Source organism: Lycium barbarum, chromosome 8, assembly GCF_019175385.1.
Source record: "Lycium barbarum isolate Lr01 chromosome 8, ASM1917538v2, whole genome shotgun sequence".
In the NCBI taxonomy this organism is placed as follows: Eukaryota; Viridiplantae; Streptophyta; class Magnoliopsida; order Solanales; family Solanaceae; genus Lycium; species Lycium barbarum.
The window spans coordinates 76,034,203-76,051,191 of record NC_083344.1 but is presented as its reverse complement, the minus strand read 5'-3'; the positions used below and the strand labels follow the sequence as shown (position 1 = coordinate 76,051,191).

Sequence of the window (16,989 nt, the reverse complement as noted above, 5' to 3'; positions counted from 1 at the left end):
TCCTCAAATGAACTATAAGTCTGAAGTACAGTTTCAAGAACCACTATCAAGTCCAAATATCACTATACGATCAACCATCAAGTCGAAGTACAATATCATAAGTAAATATGAGATGAATGCAATGCAAATGCAGTGATACACACGCTTCGGGCGAAAATATCTCGTCCCCCAGATAGTGACCCATGGGGGCCGCTAAGTCCATGTACCTGTTATGGCGCATAGCCTGATCAAATAGTCAGTGTTGCGGAACGTGCAACCCGATCCCAGTCAATGTTGTGGTACGTGTAACCCAATCTAAGTAAGTGTTGCGACACGCAACCCTATCCCAATATATGTATAAATGAGTGTATGCATGATAGCAATGACAACAAGAATACAAAGATCAATCGTGCCACACATGGACATATATCTTAATCCCAATAACAATATCAATACCTTATTTTCCTTTCCAACAACTTCAACAGTGATGAATATGCTTTTCGAATCATAAGGCAATCACTAAGCATCAATTCTAGAATCAGTCACATGGCGACAAGCCGACAAATCAGAATAAAGCAACAGCTCAATAGAACACACTAAGGCAACAAGCCATAGTCAACAACAATACCAACCTAAGTATTCCATCCAAAACTCCATACCCGAAGGTTTACATGCTTTCTCCAACAATCACTAACTTTGCAATGATTCGCTAACAAAAGTCTAACCATAAAGTAAGCCGTAACCTACCTGGAAAGCTGAACAGCCACGAACCGTCAAAACTTAACCTTTCCCTTTCTTTGCCCCTCCAAATACATAAAGTCTAATCATGTTTGAGTTCTACATTAGAAATCAAGATGAACAATACCCATATTGCTATGCTTCTAGTCTAGGTCAAATTCTAACTCATGAAATTGGGGAAACAGACCCACAAGGGTAAAATGGGAAACTGGAAGGTGGAATATGAAATTCATACTCTAGATGATTAAACCCACTATTCAATTGCTAAATCAACTCAAGCTTAAGCCTAATTCGGATTTAAATTGAAAACCTTAATTTTGGGTAAGACCCTAGCTTTTCAATCCTCAAATTAATCAACAATAATGAAAGAAATAGGCTTAACAACAATGAATCCATCAAATTCTATGGTTCTACTAGTTAATTTCACCATTAATTTCTATTTACGAAGTCTAAAACCCATTTCAAGAAATTTATCATAAGACTCATCTTCTTCACTTTGATTCTAGTGATTCTAATCATGGATTAAGGTTTTAGGAAGGTGTCAATGATGAAGTCTAGGATCAAAGATCTTACCTCCGAGAAGATTTAGTCCAAAAGCTATTCAATTCACCCAAAGTGTGCTTAGAGAGTGATGAAGGGAAATGACAGGGTTCAAGGGTTTTAACTTAAGAAATGATCGAATACACTGCCCGTCATCCACCGCAGCGGTGGGATTACCTGCTGTAGTGAGCTTTCCATGGCGGACAAGGCCCGCTATGGTGTCTCACTTAAAAATTCTGACCAGCCGCTACAGCGTCTCTCACCCGCTATAAAGAGTCCGCCTCAGCGGACATCTGTCCGTAGGGGCGACTCACCATAAATTCCCCACTCTCGCTATAGCAGCCAGTCCGCCGTTATAGCGGGACCGCCTCCGCGAGTCTGGTGTCGCTGCAACGGACACCAGAAACAAGAAAATCCTGGTTTTTGACAACATTCAACCCGAAATCCAACTATCACCCGAGGCGCCACAGATACAAAACAAACATGCAAACACATATAAAAATGCGTTACGAAATCATTTGTGGCCTCGGAATTTCCAGCGGAGGTCTATTTGACCAAGTCAACCCCCCAATGGCCCAAAGCTAAGTTTCTAACCCAAGTCCTAAAACGCTAGCAAGTACCTTGGAATCGAATCGAACATCCCACCAAGTCAAAAACGGCTATTCGAACCTCCCAAAATCGATGAAATTCTAGAAAAGGTCCATTTACCAAAAGGTCAACTTTGAATCAAACATATTGAACTTTAAGGCTCAAACTTTCAAAAGTCACACTAAAACTCACCCGATGACCTCGGAAAAGGGTCAACAAGGGTAAAAGGGTCGATTGCACTATTACGACCAATCATGTCGTTACTGCACAATTCTCAAATGCTGCCATTTCTCTTCTCTACTATAGGAACATTTCAAGATTTCATCGATGAATACAATGATAAAGGAATACAAATATATCTTTAACACCCCGTTCGTCAAACTCATGAAGTGGCTAAGTGTACCCGTCCAGTCAACCTTAAAACTCCTAACATAGTCAAAGTAACCATCTTGGCATGATAATCCAAGATCATGTGATATAAAGATAACCATTAAATCTCTAAGATAACCTCGAAGTCCACTATGTCTAGCAGTAATAGGTAAACTAGAGTATCTCAACAGAGTATAGAAACCACACATGACTGATAGACACGATTACTAATAATGGAATACCTTACAGGCGTAGAACATGTACAAAAACATCGAGCGATCCACATGAATCCAAGTTTTATGCAAAAAATGATGACACATAAGAATAAGCTTAACCTAGATCAAATAATATCAGATCAGCTCAATGATAGAATAAAATGATACTTGTAATCACAACATCTGACGCCTCCACCTCAAGTCTACTCGAAAAGGTATAACAACAAGATCGACCTCCCTAGTTTGACCATAACCTTTTCCACCACCTCTACCAGTTTGAGCGCCACCCTAGCTAGTTGTGCTACTACATTAGCAACTGGAGTCTAAATAGTGGTTTGAGTACTCTATTGAGGATTACCACTTTGTAGTTTTGGTGAAGTCTATCCTCATATGTCCCAAATCACCACACTCAAAGAAACCTTGTAATAACCCGTACTTTTGAGCTATGACTAGAAGAGCTCTATATAATATGAAGGTCATATTATATGGTATAAAAATGTATAATATTCACACGCTAAGTTTTGAAGTCAAGAAAGTTATAAATTGAAAGTCGACAAAGGTCGTCGCAAGTTAGCGTTCATAAGTTCCATCATATTTGGGTCAGTTTCCTAGAAGTTTTTTTCCTTGTGTACTTGGAGTTAAGGGGTGATCCATCTATTAATTAAAGGTCTACGTGTCCAGTTTGTAATGCCCCAAACTTCTTGTGGATACGATGTCAGAGTAAAATGTTATGAGCATTCTACGATGAACTATCAGGGCAAAAAGGGGCCTTGCTATGTGAGTTCCACAACAACCATGTTGGTCGCATTATAGGTCGTGTCGCGAGCTATGTCGAGGAAGTGGGAGGTCCCCGTATAAGTAACTATATCATTAGAAAATCATTTCACAAGTTTATGGGTTGATATTTTGTTAGAAAACCCTCTCCAAATGCTCTCAACTTCATTTCTAACATCAAGGTCTTCAAACGTAAGTTCTTACAACTTCAACTTGATGAATTGTTCTATGAATCTATGGTTCTAACCACGGTTCCTCTCTGGTCCTAGGGAGTCATCTATTACTTTGTAGTGAAGTAAGGTGTTGGGAAGCTGTAAGAAGGCAACCCAAGTTTGATGCATCGTCTATGACCTTCTATGATCTCATTGAGCGATTAAGATATGTATTTGTTCAGAACTCATAGGACGGTGATTGGAAGTTGTGAGTTTAAGTTGTAGTAGTTGCAGAAGTTGGTTAAGGTCTGTTTTCTTATGGTATGGAGTTTGGTGGGTGTATGATAGCTCGTATAGGATTTGTTTGTTGTTAAAAGGTGGTCGGATGTGGAGTTCACCATTGTATATAGCTTCGAGAGCTCGTCACTCTTTGATTGCTTAACGATTGTGTTGGTATAGCTGAAATGTTCGGTTGGTCCATCGTATGTTGATATTAGTAGGTCTTAAATAGGTTAGGCATTAATTGGAGGGAGTGACTCATCATAAGTCATTCTTAGATTAAGCTAAGGTATGTAAGGCTATTCTTTAAACGTAAGTTCTTCCAACTTCAACTTGATGAATTCTTCTATGAATCTGTGGTTCTAACCGCGGTTCCTCTCAGGTCCTAGTAAGTCATCTATTATTTTGTAGTGAAGTAAGGTGTTGGGAAGTTGTAAGAAGGATACCCAAGTTTGATTCATCGTCTATGACCTTCTATGATCTTGTTGAGTGATTAAGATATGTATTTGTTCAGAACTCACAGGACGGTGATTGGAAGCCGTGAGTTCAAGTTGTAGTAGTTGTACAAGTCGGTTAAGGTCTGTTTTTGTCACACCCCGACTTTACTAGGGTGTGATGGGCACCCGACCCCATATCTGGAGCCGAGCGAACCCGCTGACTCTTATTACATAGATAAACTCTTGTATCAATTAAGAAATAAATAGATGGTAAGCCCTCCAATATTTTTTTTTCATAAGTAATGTCTATCATCATATGGGACCCGCGACATGAAACGTAATAACATTGTCACGGTTGAAGCCGTCTACCAAACTGACACTCTATACTCATGACTCTATCTGCAAAGTCTCTAACATTGAACAAACACCACAGCTCATATACTCTGACTCGGCAGCACTCCAGAACAAGTGGAGCCCGCCAACTCCGCTGGAACATCTTCTATGATAACTGTGGCTCAGCTGGTGTACCTGCGCGGCATGAACGCAGCTCCCGAAGAAGAGGGGTCAGTACGAGTAATGTACTGAGTATGTAAGGCAAGAATAGTGAGATAATAAAGGAATATACAGTATGAATAATAACGGAATAGACATATGGAGCTTATCTTGGGACAGAAGTAACCTGTACATATGAATGCCTTTCAGGCAGATGCCATGCATGCTTAGTCTTTTTTTTCAGAAAACAGTACTTCTTATTTACATGTACAGAAAACAGAATGTTTCAGAAAACGCTATCCTTTATTCACATTTACATACGCCGAGTACATCGTCTCTCCCACCCCCCTCCCCAACAGTGTCCCAACATATCATATATAAATATATATAACATATACAGACGCCGTATCCGGCTCTCCCATATCCCGCGTCCTGGCATCCCGCGTCCGGGATGAAATCCAGCTGAATCAGGTGGTGATGTAACAGTGGCCCTTCCCCTTTTCCTCATATACATATACATATACATATATATATTCACATTCATATACATATGTCATACAATTGGCATGCATGAGAGCCCAAAGAAAGTCATGTGTCCATCGGAGTGACGTAAGGTCGGTGACCTCCGATTACATTATGGAATAATCATGGTCACTTTGTCTCACCTTGAAGGAATGAGTATTTTAAGGCGAGACTACCAACGGAAAATAGCCTTAAGAGAGAGAGCATAGAATGAAATCATGGACATTATACCGCCAACTAATATGCTTTGAAGTCTTTTAGAAACTAGTGTCATAGCTAAGGAATAGAATTGAGGTTCAAGAACTAGTATAACACTTTCATATTCACATAGGATTCTTAGCTCAAGACTCTTAGTCATGGAATCATTCTTGTCGTACTTATCGTAGGCATATTCTCTCTCTCAACATCATCATTATCATTGTCATCATAGGAGTATCTTCGTTAGCATAGTTACAGTACTTATCATTCGGTGAACGGAATACGGATCAAGGGTTTCTTTGGATTCTGCTTCAAAATAAATTAAACGGAACAATAAGGAAAATCCGGGGACCATGGGCCCACCTCGGGTCAAATGAGGCGGCGTACCAAATTTACATATGTTACATGTCATGGCGTTACTTGTGAGGGTTTTAGGGTAGTCGGGTCCTATTTATGCGAGTTCTAGAGGTTTAGGAAATTCTTCCAACATTTTGCACACTTTTTAGTTCAATTCTACTGATTGAAAAAGAGAAAACTTTAGGCGCGGATTTCGGAGGGTAGAGTTATTCCCGAGGCTCATATCCAACATATTCCGTCTAAGACATGCCATAGAAAGAAGGGTGAAGCCTTACATACCTTTTCTGCTTCTTATGCGACTCCAAATTCACGTTCCAAATCCGCCAAAATCTACAAATTGGTCATGTTTACCAAAACTTGATTAGAGCCTTTAGAAGTTGATTCTTTAAAGTAACACTTTGTCTGCCGAAATTTCGGTAGCATTTCCCCTGTAAATATGCCACCCCCGAGAATATGGCTCGGCCCAATTCAACAGCAACCCAACCAACAACCAAGCTATAACGTCAATAATCAATTCAAGAATACATTCTAACATTAAGCGCTCTTCTTACATAATCCGACAACATTCACAATATTCACAATGATTTAATGCTACCCAAAAACTTCAACAAAAGTGTAACCACACATTTTTATTCTAGATTCATAACCCACATTAAAACCATGCATTGCTAACATCATATTCATACAAATATAAAGAAGCATACTAATATTACATTAACTTCTCCACCAATCTACAACCAATTTCCATTTCGTTCCAACCCTTTAAACCTTCATATAATATCATAGAATCCGCAACGACATCGACTAGAATATTACATAAAATCAATTCATCATAGCTTACCACACAATAACATTCTCGGCCACAACAACTACACCCCTATTTTCATGAATTTCCATCCTTTTCCATACATTGCAACAACAACTAACATACTGCATAGAATTAATCCATTCTCTTCCAAATCACACTATGACCACACGGCCACAACTACATATACACGGACAACTATTCAACATCCATATTTTCATAATCTTCATGAGTTCCATTCACTCCCACACACCACAACATACACAACCATACATAACATATAAAAGAAGATTAAGTTCTTACCCTTATTCTTCAATTTCCCACTTGGCTAGAATGTTGATCTTGCAACAATAAATGTTCTACTTGTTCCAATGACCTCTTCTCCTTGCTAGGGACCTTCCAATTAGTAGAGAGTAATTTTTGAGAAATTTTTTCCAAGGTTCTTGTTTCCTCCAAGCTTGGCCGAAATTGGCCCTTTGTTTTTCTCCCAAAGCGTCTTCTTTTTTTCTTTGTTTCTTCAACTCTCCAAATTGATGAATTAGTCCTCTCCTTTTATATATATATATGGTCTCCTCCAATCTTATGTGGCCACCTATCCATCTCTAGATTCTTCTTAATTTGGTGGCAAAGATGACTTATTTGTCATCTTTTTTTTTTTTCTAGAGTTTTCTTGAAATTTTAACAAAGAAGACTAATGTCTTCTTTGGCAAGCTTTGCCCCTTATGTTGTTATAATTTACCATTAGCCCTTATTAATTAATAAAAATGTTGACATATAGGGGCATTCCACACGGCCAAGGGCCCTTCAAGAACATTCTTGATATTTTTTTTTGTGAAAATCCCATTTTGCCCTTAGTCCTTCGCAATATTTCCATACTACCAATGTTCGTAAATAATATTCACAACAACTTATACATTATAATAAATTTTTGAAAATGGTCATTCCCTATACTTCGTCGCGACTACTTTGGGATATCCGAACGTACGAAATACGGGATATAACATCCTCCCCCCCTTTAGAACATTCGTCCTCGAATGTTCAACTGGTCTTATGGGGTGTCATAATATTTCGGGAGGATCCCTTTGTAGTCGTCCTTTCCTTCATGCTCACTCCTTATCCTTTACCTCATTCCTTTTATAATCGAACTTCTCGATTTTTACATGAATCTTCTTCCCGTGTCGTGGGTTTTCTACTTTGTTGGGCCAACGTATTATCCTTGTCTTTCTCAAATCATCTCTTTTCTGTTACTATTTCGTGACCATATCTTAACAAAAGCCACACCTTCAGATTCTTACTACAACTATTCTTTAGTCTTTTTTCGTATCTCTCAATACAGGTATACTTGTCTTTGACTTCATGTGTTGGTGCTCGTTTCATTTATCGTCATTCCTTGTAAGCCTGATATGGCCTCCCCCCCTTTAAGGGGTTCCTTATATGCCAATAGTCCTTTCACTTGCTTAGCTCTCTTGCTCGTAATTCTTCCTTGACTACGTGTTCGTATTGTAGCTGTGCATCCATATTTCTTAAGCGTTCTGCTACTTTTGCTCTCAGCACAGAACCCTTACAACTTTCACTCTCCCTATCCTTTTCTATCCAACCTCTAGGCATATTACTATAGCTACATACTAGTCTTTTTTTTTTTTTTTTTTTTTTTTTTAGAGATCTTTCACCGTAACACCATCACCCTCCTGAGCATTCCTTCTCTTACTTCACATTCCTCTACCCTGGTCACCATTCTCTTAGACCTATTTGTTGAAATCGACTCTCAACCTCCCCACATTTCTCCTTGTTTCCTTTTACCTCACTCTATTCTCCTCTCACATGCCTACTTGAATTTTCATCCTAATGGTCTCGTACTTTTACCATCAATTTCTCGCGGGGGTTTCACCCACTAAGGTTTTCTTAACTTTCACCTTTTCCAATATTTAAGCTTTCTATCTTTCATTTACTCACTCTCTTTCTTTTCCGAGTATCGTTATACTAGAATTTCCAACCTCAACCTATAGTAAAATAATAACAGCTCACTCGCAGCACTTGTACCATTTACTCTCGCTATCGCTCGGGCTTCGATTCCTTTACTCTATTAACGCCTTTTATACCGTAGCTTCGGTTGCTAGAACTCACATGCCCACCGATACAATCATATATGGGACACGCTACACCTTTATACATATATATATATATATATATTTTTACTATCAACTTGCCCACAACTTACTTCCAAACGCTGTTCAAGCCTAGCCTAATTCCAGAGCTATGATGCATTTTCTGTCTCTTTACCGAGCTAGTCTGCCTCGTCCTGCTCGACTTCCTATGGTCTCCACCCATCCCGTATATCCTAGTTTTCCTTAGACTACCCTAGCTTTTCATTTGTCCCTTATGTCTCAATTTATAGAATTTCTTGCCAACTTCCCAGGGGGTCACCCATCATGAAATTGCTCCCACCTGAGCACGCTTAACCCAAAAGCTTCACTGAAATCCGGTGCCTTAAGGCCGATATTTTCGCGTCCATTTCTTCACATGACCTTTATTACATGTTTTGGAGCGAGTCGAGGCTTCACAGGCTCCAAGGCACTTTCATAACGCGTCCTTCTTTCGCAATTACAGTTTTTCCCTTTTGGTTCCCGATGTTCATCTTCTGCCTGTGTGTATGGCTACCTCTTGTCCTGGACTTCCAGATTCCCGATGATAGCGACCCCACCTTCGTCGCCACATCCAAATCCATAACCTTTCTAAACCAACGTATTTCACTTATTGCCTATTTACAGTATTTCCTTTCCATGCTTCCTCCTGTGGGGCGTACACGTCCTGGCAGGACCTCCTTTACCGTTCCTACTATTCAAAATCTGTATGCGGCCAATGTCATAAATGCCTTACAGAACGTACGACTATATGGCACATCCCCGCCATCCAGTACTCCCAGTTCAGATAACAGAACAATTATTCAGGCTTACCTTTGTAACTTGCCATCTCGTCACTTGTCTTCTTTCGTCGCCACTAGGCGTCTGCGAACATCGACGGTTAGTAGAAGGAATCTTATTTTCTATGACTTGGCTCTATCGCACGATCTAAGACAGAAAGAAGGTCAACATTTCCTAAATACCCCGCAGCCTCCTATTTATAAATGTGGCCGGCTTCACACCCACAAACAGGACTCTACCGGACACGACTTTGCAGACAACCCCTTAGACCGACCTGCTCTGATACCACTTTGTCACACCCCGACTTTACTAGGGTGTGATGGGCACCCGACCCCATATCTGGAGCCGAGCGAACCCGCTGACTCTTATTACATAGATAAACTCTTGTATCAATTAAGAAATAAATAGATGGTAAGCCCTCCAATATTTTTTTTTCATAAGTAATGTCTATCATCATATGGGACCCGCGACATGAAACGTAATAACATTGTCACGGTTGAAGCCGTCTACCAAACTGACACTCTATACTCATGACTCTATCTGCAAAGTCTCTAACATTGAACAAACACCACAGCTCATATACTCTGACTCGGCAGCACTCCAGAACAAGTGGAGCCCGCCAACTCCGCTGGAACATCTTCTATGATAATTGTGGCTCAGCTGGTGTACCTGCGCGGCATGAACGCAGCTCCCGAAGAAGAGGGGTCAGTACGAGTAATGTACTGAGTATGTAAGGCAAGAATAGTAAGATAATAAAGGAATATACAGTATGAATAATAACGGAATAGACATATGGAGCTTATCTTGGGACAGAAGTAACCTGTACATATGAATGCCTTTCAGGCAGATGCCATGCATGCTTAGTCTTTTTTTTCAGAAAACAGTACTTCTTATTTACATGTACAGAAAACAGAATGTTTCAGAAAACGCTATCCTTTATTCACATTTACATACGCCGAGTACATCGTCTCTCCCACCCCCCTCCCCAACAGTGTCCCAACATATCATATATAAATATATATAACATATACAGACGCCGTATCTGGCTCTCCCATATCCCGCGTCCTGGCATCCCGCGTCCGGGATGAAATCCAGCTGAATCAGGTGGTGATGTAACAGTGGCCCTTCCCCTTTTCCTCATATACATATACATATACATATACATATTCACATTCATATACATATGTCATACAATTGGCATGCATGAGAGCCCAAAGAAAGTCATGTGTCCATCGGAGTGACGTAAGGTCGGTGACCTCCGATTACATTATGGAATAATCATGGTCACTTTGTCTCACCTTGAAGGAATGAGTATTTTAAGGCGAGACTACCAACGGAAAATAGCCTTAAGAAAGAGAGCATAGAATGAAATCATGGACATTATAACCGCCAACTAATATGCTTTGAAGTCTTTTAGAAACTAGTGTCATAGTTAAGGAATAGAATTGAGGTTCAAGAACTAGTATAACACTTTCATATTAACATAGGATTCTTAGCTCAAGACTCTTAGTCATGGAATCATTCTTGTCGTACTTATCGTAGGCATATTCTCTCTCTCAACATCATCATTATCATTGTCATCATAGGAGTATCTTTGTTAGCATAGTTACAGTACTTATCATTCGGTGAACGGAATACGGATCAAGGGTTTCTTTGGATTCTGCTTCAAAATAAATTAAACGGAACAATAAGGAAAATCCGGGGACCATGGGCCCACCTCGGGTCAAATGAGGCGGCGTACCAAATTTACATATGTTACATGTCATGGCGTTACTTGTGAGGGTTTTAGGGTAGTCGGGTCCTATTTATGCGAGTTCTAGAGGTTTAGGAAATTCTTCCAACATTTTGCACACTTTTTAGTTCAATTCTACTGATTGAAAAAGAGAAAACTTTAGGCGCGGATTTCGGAGGGTAGAGTTATTCCCGAGGCTCATATCCAACATATTCCGTCTAAGACATGCCATAGAAAGAAGGGTGAAGCCTTACATACCTTTTCTGCTTCTTATGCGACTCCAAATTCACGTTCCAAATCCGCCAAAATCTACAAATTGGTCATGTTTACCAAAACTTGATTAGAGCCTTTAGAAGTTGATTCTTTAAAGTAACACTTTGTCTGCCGAAATTTCGGTAGCATTTCCCCTGTAAATATGCCACCCCCGAGAATATGGCTCGGCCCAATTCAACAGCAACCCAACCAACAACCAAGCTATAACGTCAATAATCAATTCAAGAATACATTCTAACATTAAGCGCTCTTCTTACATAATCCGACAACATTCACAATATTCACAATGATTTAATGCTACCCGAAAACTTCAACAAAAGTGTAACCACACATTTTTATTCTAGATTCATAACCCACATTAAAACCATGCATTGCTAACATCATATTCATACAAATATAAAGAAGCATACTAATATTACATTAACTTCTCCACCAATCTACAACCAATTTCCATTTCGTTCCAACCCTTTAAACCTTCATATAATATCATAGAATCCGCAACGACATCGACTAGAATATTACATGAAATCAATTCATCATAGCTTACCACACAATAACATTCTCGGCCACAACAACTACACCCCTATTTTCATGAATTTCCATCCTTTTCCATACATTGCAACAACAACTAACATACTGCATAGAATTAATCCATTCTCTTCCAAATCACACTATGACCACACGGCCACAACTACATATACACGGACAACTATTCAACATCCATATTTTCATAATCTTCATGAGTTCCATTCACTCCCACACACCACAACATACACAACCATACATAACATATAAAAGAAGATTAAGTTCTTACCCTTTTTCTTCAATTTCCCACTTGGCTAGAATGTTGATCTTGCAACAATAAATGTTCTACTTGTTCCAATGACCTCTTCTCCTTGCTAGGGACCTTCCGATTAGTAGAGAGTAATTTTTGAGAAATTTTTTCCAAGGTTCTTGTTTCCTCCAAGCTTGGCCGAAATTGGCCCTTTGTTTTTCTCCCAAAGCGTCTTCTTTTTTTCTTTGTTTCTTCAACTCTCCAAATTGATGAATTAGTCCTCTCCTTTTATATATATATATGGTCTCCTCCAATCTTATGTGGCCACCTATCCATCTCTAGATTCTTCTTAATTTGGTGGCAAAGATGACTTATTTGTCATCTTTTTTTTTTTCTAGAGTTTTCTTGAAATTTTAACAAAGAAGACTAATGTCTTCTTTGGCAAGCTTTGCCCCTTATGTTGTTATAATTTACCATTAGCCCTTATTAATTAATAAAAATGTGGACATATAGGGGCATGCCACACGGCCAAGGGCCCTTCAAGAACATTCTTGATATTTTTTTTGTGAAAATCCCATTTTGCCCTTAGTCCTTCGCAATATTTCCATACTACCAATGTTCGTAAATAATATTCACAACAACTTATACATTATAATAAATTTTTGAAAATGGTCATTCCCTATACTTCGTCACGACTACTTTGGGATATCCGAACGTACGAAATACGGGATATAACAGTTTTCTTATGGTATGGATATTGGTGGGTGCTTGATAGCTCGTATAGGGTTTGTTTGTTGTTAAAAGGTTGTCAGGTGTGGAGTTCACCATTGTATATAGCCTCGAGAGCTCATCACTGTTTGATTGCTTGACGATAGTGTTGGTATAGCTGTAATGTTCTTTTGGTCCATCGTATGTTTATATTAGCCGGTCTTAAATAGGTTAGGCATTAATTAGAGGGAGTGACTCATTATAAATCATTCTTAGATTAAGCTAAGTTATGTAAGACTATACTTTCTTTCCTTGCTACGGCACGGCTTCCGTTTATTGTTTCTCTATATGAGCTATGACATCTAAAGTTTATGAAAGCATATTGATTAGGCTTTATAAGTCGAATAAGAGATACGTCATATGCTTATAAGTCGGTACTTCATATGGTCATTCTATTCTTAGGATTAAGCTTTCACGAATTACCGTCATTCGGGCTATAGTACTTCACTAAGATGAATCTTACCGAAATTGGCATTCCAAGATTTCTATGAGAATATGATCATTCGAGTGATAGGATTAAGTTTTGAAAGTACTGTAAAAGTGTTATAGACCGTTATTTAAGATGAATATTATCGATGGCTCCTGAGGTATTGTTAAAGGGTTATAGATTGTACTTCAGGAGAATGATGTCAAAGGTTTCAAGGTATTGTTGATGGATTATAGATCGTTACGCAAGGTGAATTATGTTGATAGCTTTCAGATGTTCATTGATGGTTATAGTTCCTATTTAAGATCCTTCAGGGAATTAGTGTATAAGCTCCAAAAGTATCGAGGTAGGATCATAGAGTAGTAATTGATAGTTCCAAAGGCATTCGTGTTTTGATGACTGTCAAACTGTTTCAGAACCAGATAAGAAACCTGGACTGTAATCTGCACTATGTGCACCTTGCACTGTTGGCAGAGACAGCTGTAAAACCGAGCCACTTACTGCACATAAGTACAGCTGTGAGTTGGCCCATGCTTTAGGTCGAAATTGAAGAGTGGTCTCTTTTCACCCCACTTGTTCCCACTATACATACAACATGATGGCAACATATTTGGTAGCCTTCAAAACCTAATCTAAATCTTGCAGAATCTGCCGACACAAGTTTTCAAGTGCTCTTAAGAAGAAAAGTCATCGACAAGCTGAAGAACCTGATCCAGACACAAGATATTATCTATGTTCTTTAGGTTGTTGTGAGTCTTTGTTTACTTGTGCTTAAACTGTAAACCTACTTTTCCTAAAAAGGAAGTTGCTTCTAGGTGTTAAAAATTCTCAAGGTTGGTTCCACAAGCTCTTGAGTTGTACACTAGGCTAGAGTTAGCTTAGTTGTATTAGTGAATTCTTAAAGGTTGCTTATTGTAAGAGTGTCTTCATAAGAACTTTGAGTGGTACACTAGGCTAGAGTTAGTCTAGGTGTATTAGTTTCCTTGGCTAGAGTTAGCTATGTGGAGGTGCTTGCAATCGGTGTGTTGTAAAGGTGGGGGGACTACGAGAGTTAGTTCCTAGGTTACAACTATTGTAAGGGTGAGGGATTATGGGAGTTAATTCCTAGTTTGCAAAAGGCTGTAATTGAAAGTTGCTCGTGTAGTGGAGTTGAAGTCCTAATAGGGTAGGTCGTGGTTTTTAATCCCTTCAGCAAGGAGCTTTCCATGGTAAAATCATGCCTTCTTTATTTACTGCACTGCATAAGGGAACTAGTACACAACCAGGTCCCTCCATATATTGTGTTTGGTGGATGTATAAAACAATTAGTATCAGAGCAGGTGCTTTCTAAAAGGTTAACACCTAGAAAGAATCTGTGAAATGGCAACCCCACCAAACTTGAAAGAAGAACAATCATTCACCAGACCACCCAGATTCAACGGAAATTATTATGGGTGGTAGAGCATTAGGATGCATGACTTCATATGGCTGAGGACTCAGAAATGTGGGAAACCTAGCCACTTTATGAAGGATTGTCCTCAAAATAAGCAGGAAGATTATGACAGGATAGTCAGGAGGAACCAAACCCCTGTCAAAAGATTCAAAAGAAGAGAAGTTGCTGACGAGCTTGTAAAGCAAGAGCTTGCTGCATGGGAAAACTCCTCTAGTGAATGTGAAGATGAAATGACCAAGGGGACACATCAATGATGGCTATTGAAGATGAAGCAACTAAAAATGGGTCAATGAGTGTGCTCATAGCTAAGTATGACACGGATAATGAGGATAAAGAGAGAAACTTTCTCGACATAAAGAAAAACTTGAAAGCTTACCCTCAAAAGAAATTGATACCTCTATCAAGCGTGTTAATTGATGTGTATCATGTTCTATTTGCTGAGAAGGATTAGCTGAATCAAGTAATTGATAAGATAGAACAAGAAAGGGATGACATGCGTATATCCTCTGGAGAAATGATAAAACAAATCCATGAGACAAACCAACAAAACATTTTATTGGAAAGCCAAGTGAGAGAAGGGGTAAAAATGTCGTTTAAGGAAAAAGGTGAAGCAAATGAAAACTTTCTAGTGATTGAAAAGAAGTTATAGTTAGAATACGGGTATATGATGTTTTAACAAGAAGGGAACGACGTTTGACGACCTTGAGTGAGATTTCAAAGGCAATGGCAATAAGAGATAGGTTATGCTCCACAACGACTACTTATGGGTTATGAAAATGTGAGAAAAAGTTGCAGATTTACACTTTGGCCCAGTCGATCGTAAAATGAAATACGGACCGTAAAGTGGTATACGGCCCCGTAAACTGCCATGTCGTATTCCAACTTACAAAACTTCAACTTTCTGCAAAATGATCAAATGGTTAAATATGACTTGGAATACGGACCGTAAATCGAAATACGACCCGTAAACCGTGGTCGTAAATCACCATGATCCTCAGCATACCTTTCTGGTTTTGTTATGCTTAAATACGACCACGAAATACGGCCCGTAAACTGGAATACGGACCGTAAACTGGGTTTACGACCACTGTGCACTTCAACTACTGTTCATTCCGGATCGGTTTTTAAGTCATTAAAAAGAGACCCAAGCTCATTAAATTCATTTCATTTCCACGATACTTCTCTCTAGAAACCTCTAGAATACTCTCCACTCTTCATTACAAGAAAATCAAAGGAAATCCATGATCAATAACACCAAATCCATGAGACAAAGTGTATGAAACCTAGCTAAAGTTCATGTCTCTCAAAAAAACCCAAAGGAAGTGAAGTAGGGTTTTGGTGCTAGAAGAGTAATACCACTCAAGGCTTGTTCCTACAACATCTAAGGTAAGTTTTATGGCATTTACATGTTATTTAGGGTATGGAAGAGTTGAAACACTTAGATTATAGAAGGATGTAAGAAATGGGTCATGAAAGTGTGAATAGTAGCAATGTTGAGTAAAGGTGTAAATTGAGCCATGATCATTAATAATGTGTGATTATGAAAATTCTATGAATGAAATTTAGAACATGGAATAAGTGTCCTATGTGAGAAAAATGCAACGATGAACCATTGCCATGATTATGGAGAAATTGAAGACAAATTGTGAAATACGGATGTTGTAAATGAATGATGAGTGTTGTCTATCATATTGAGAATGTTGTTATGAACGTTTGAGAGTTGATATAGAATGTGGGGAAAGTAGTATAAACAAAGGAAGTGTTGTTCAATTTTCTCTAGAAATAGTAGCGCGTTCTTGTAGTCGACTAACTAACGTTAATGCGAATTCCCTCTTGAAGGTAGAAATGTGACATCGAAGGAGAACAAGCGAACGATAGCTTAGTTAAACGTAAAAGGTATGTAAGGCTTATCCCTTCCTTCAAAGGCATGAATCTTCCAAGTTTTTCCATGATCCTCCTACATGATGGAACTTATGAGTCCGTGAATATACTAAACTACATTCGAGCATGATAGTGATGATGATGAAATAAAGTATAGTGATTCGAGAGTTCATGATATAATGATCCTATAACATTGATGATGATATCATTGCTCACACTCACCTTATGTAATATTTCCTTCAAGGTGAGGCAGGATACTCGTAAATGTTCATAATATAAACGAGGGTTCACGACCTTATGTCACCCCGATATAGTCATGGTTCTCTTAAAAGTTT

At 38.9% G+C, this 16,989-nt stretch overlaps 1 long non-coding RNA gene across 1 annotated transcript; it reads right to left on the bottom strand.

Annotated features, from left to right (window-relative positions):
• Window positions 1–9,907: 9,907 nt before the first annotated feature.
• On the bottom strand, window positions 9,908–12,264 carry LOC132607622 (uncharacterized). The gene is made up of 3 exons (XR_009570305.1): window positions 12,186–12,264; window positions 11,357–11,407; window positions 9,908–10,035 (listed from the first exon to the last, which is right to left on the bottom strand). It is a non-coding gene; the product is annotated as an uncharacterized LOC132607622 (long non-coding RNA).
• Between the last annotated feature and the right edge of the window lie 4,725 nt (window positions 12,265–16,989).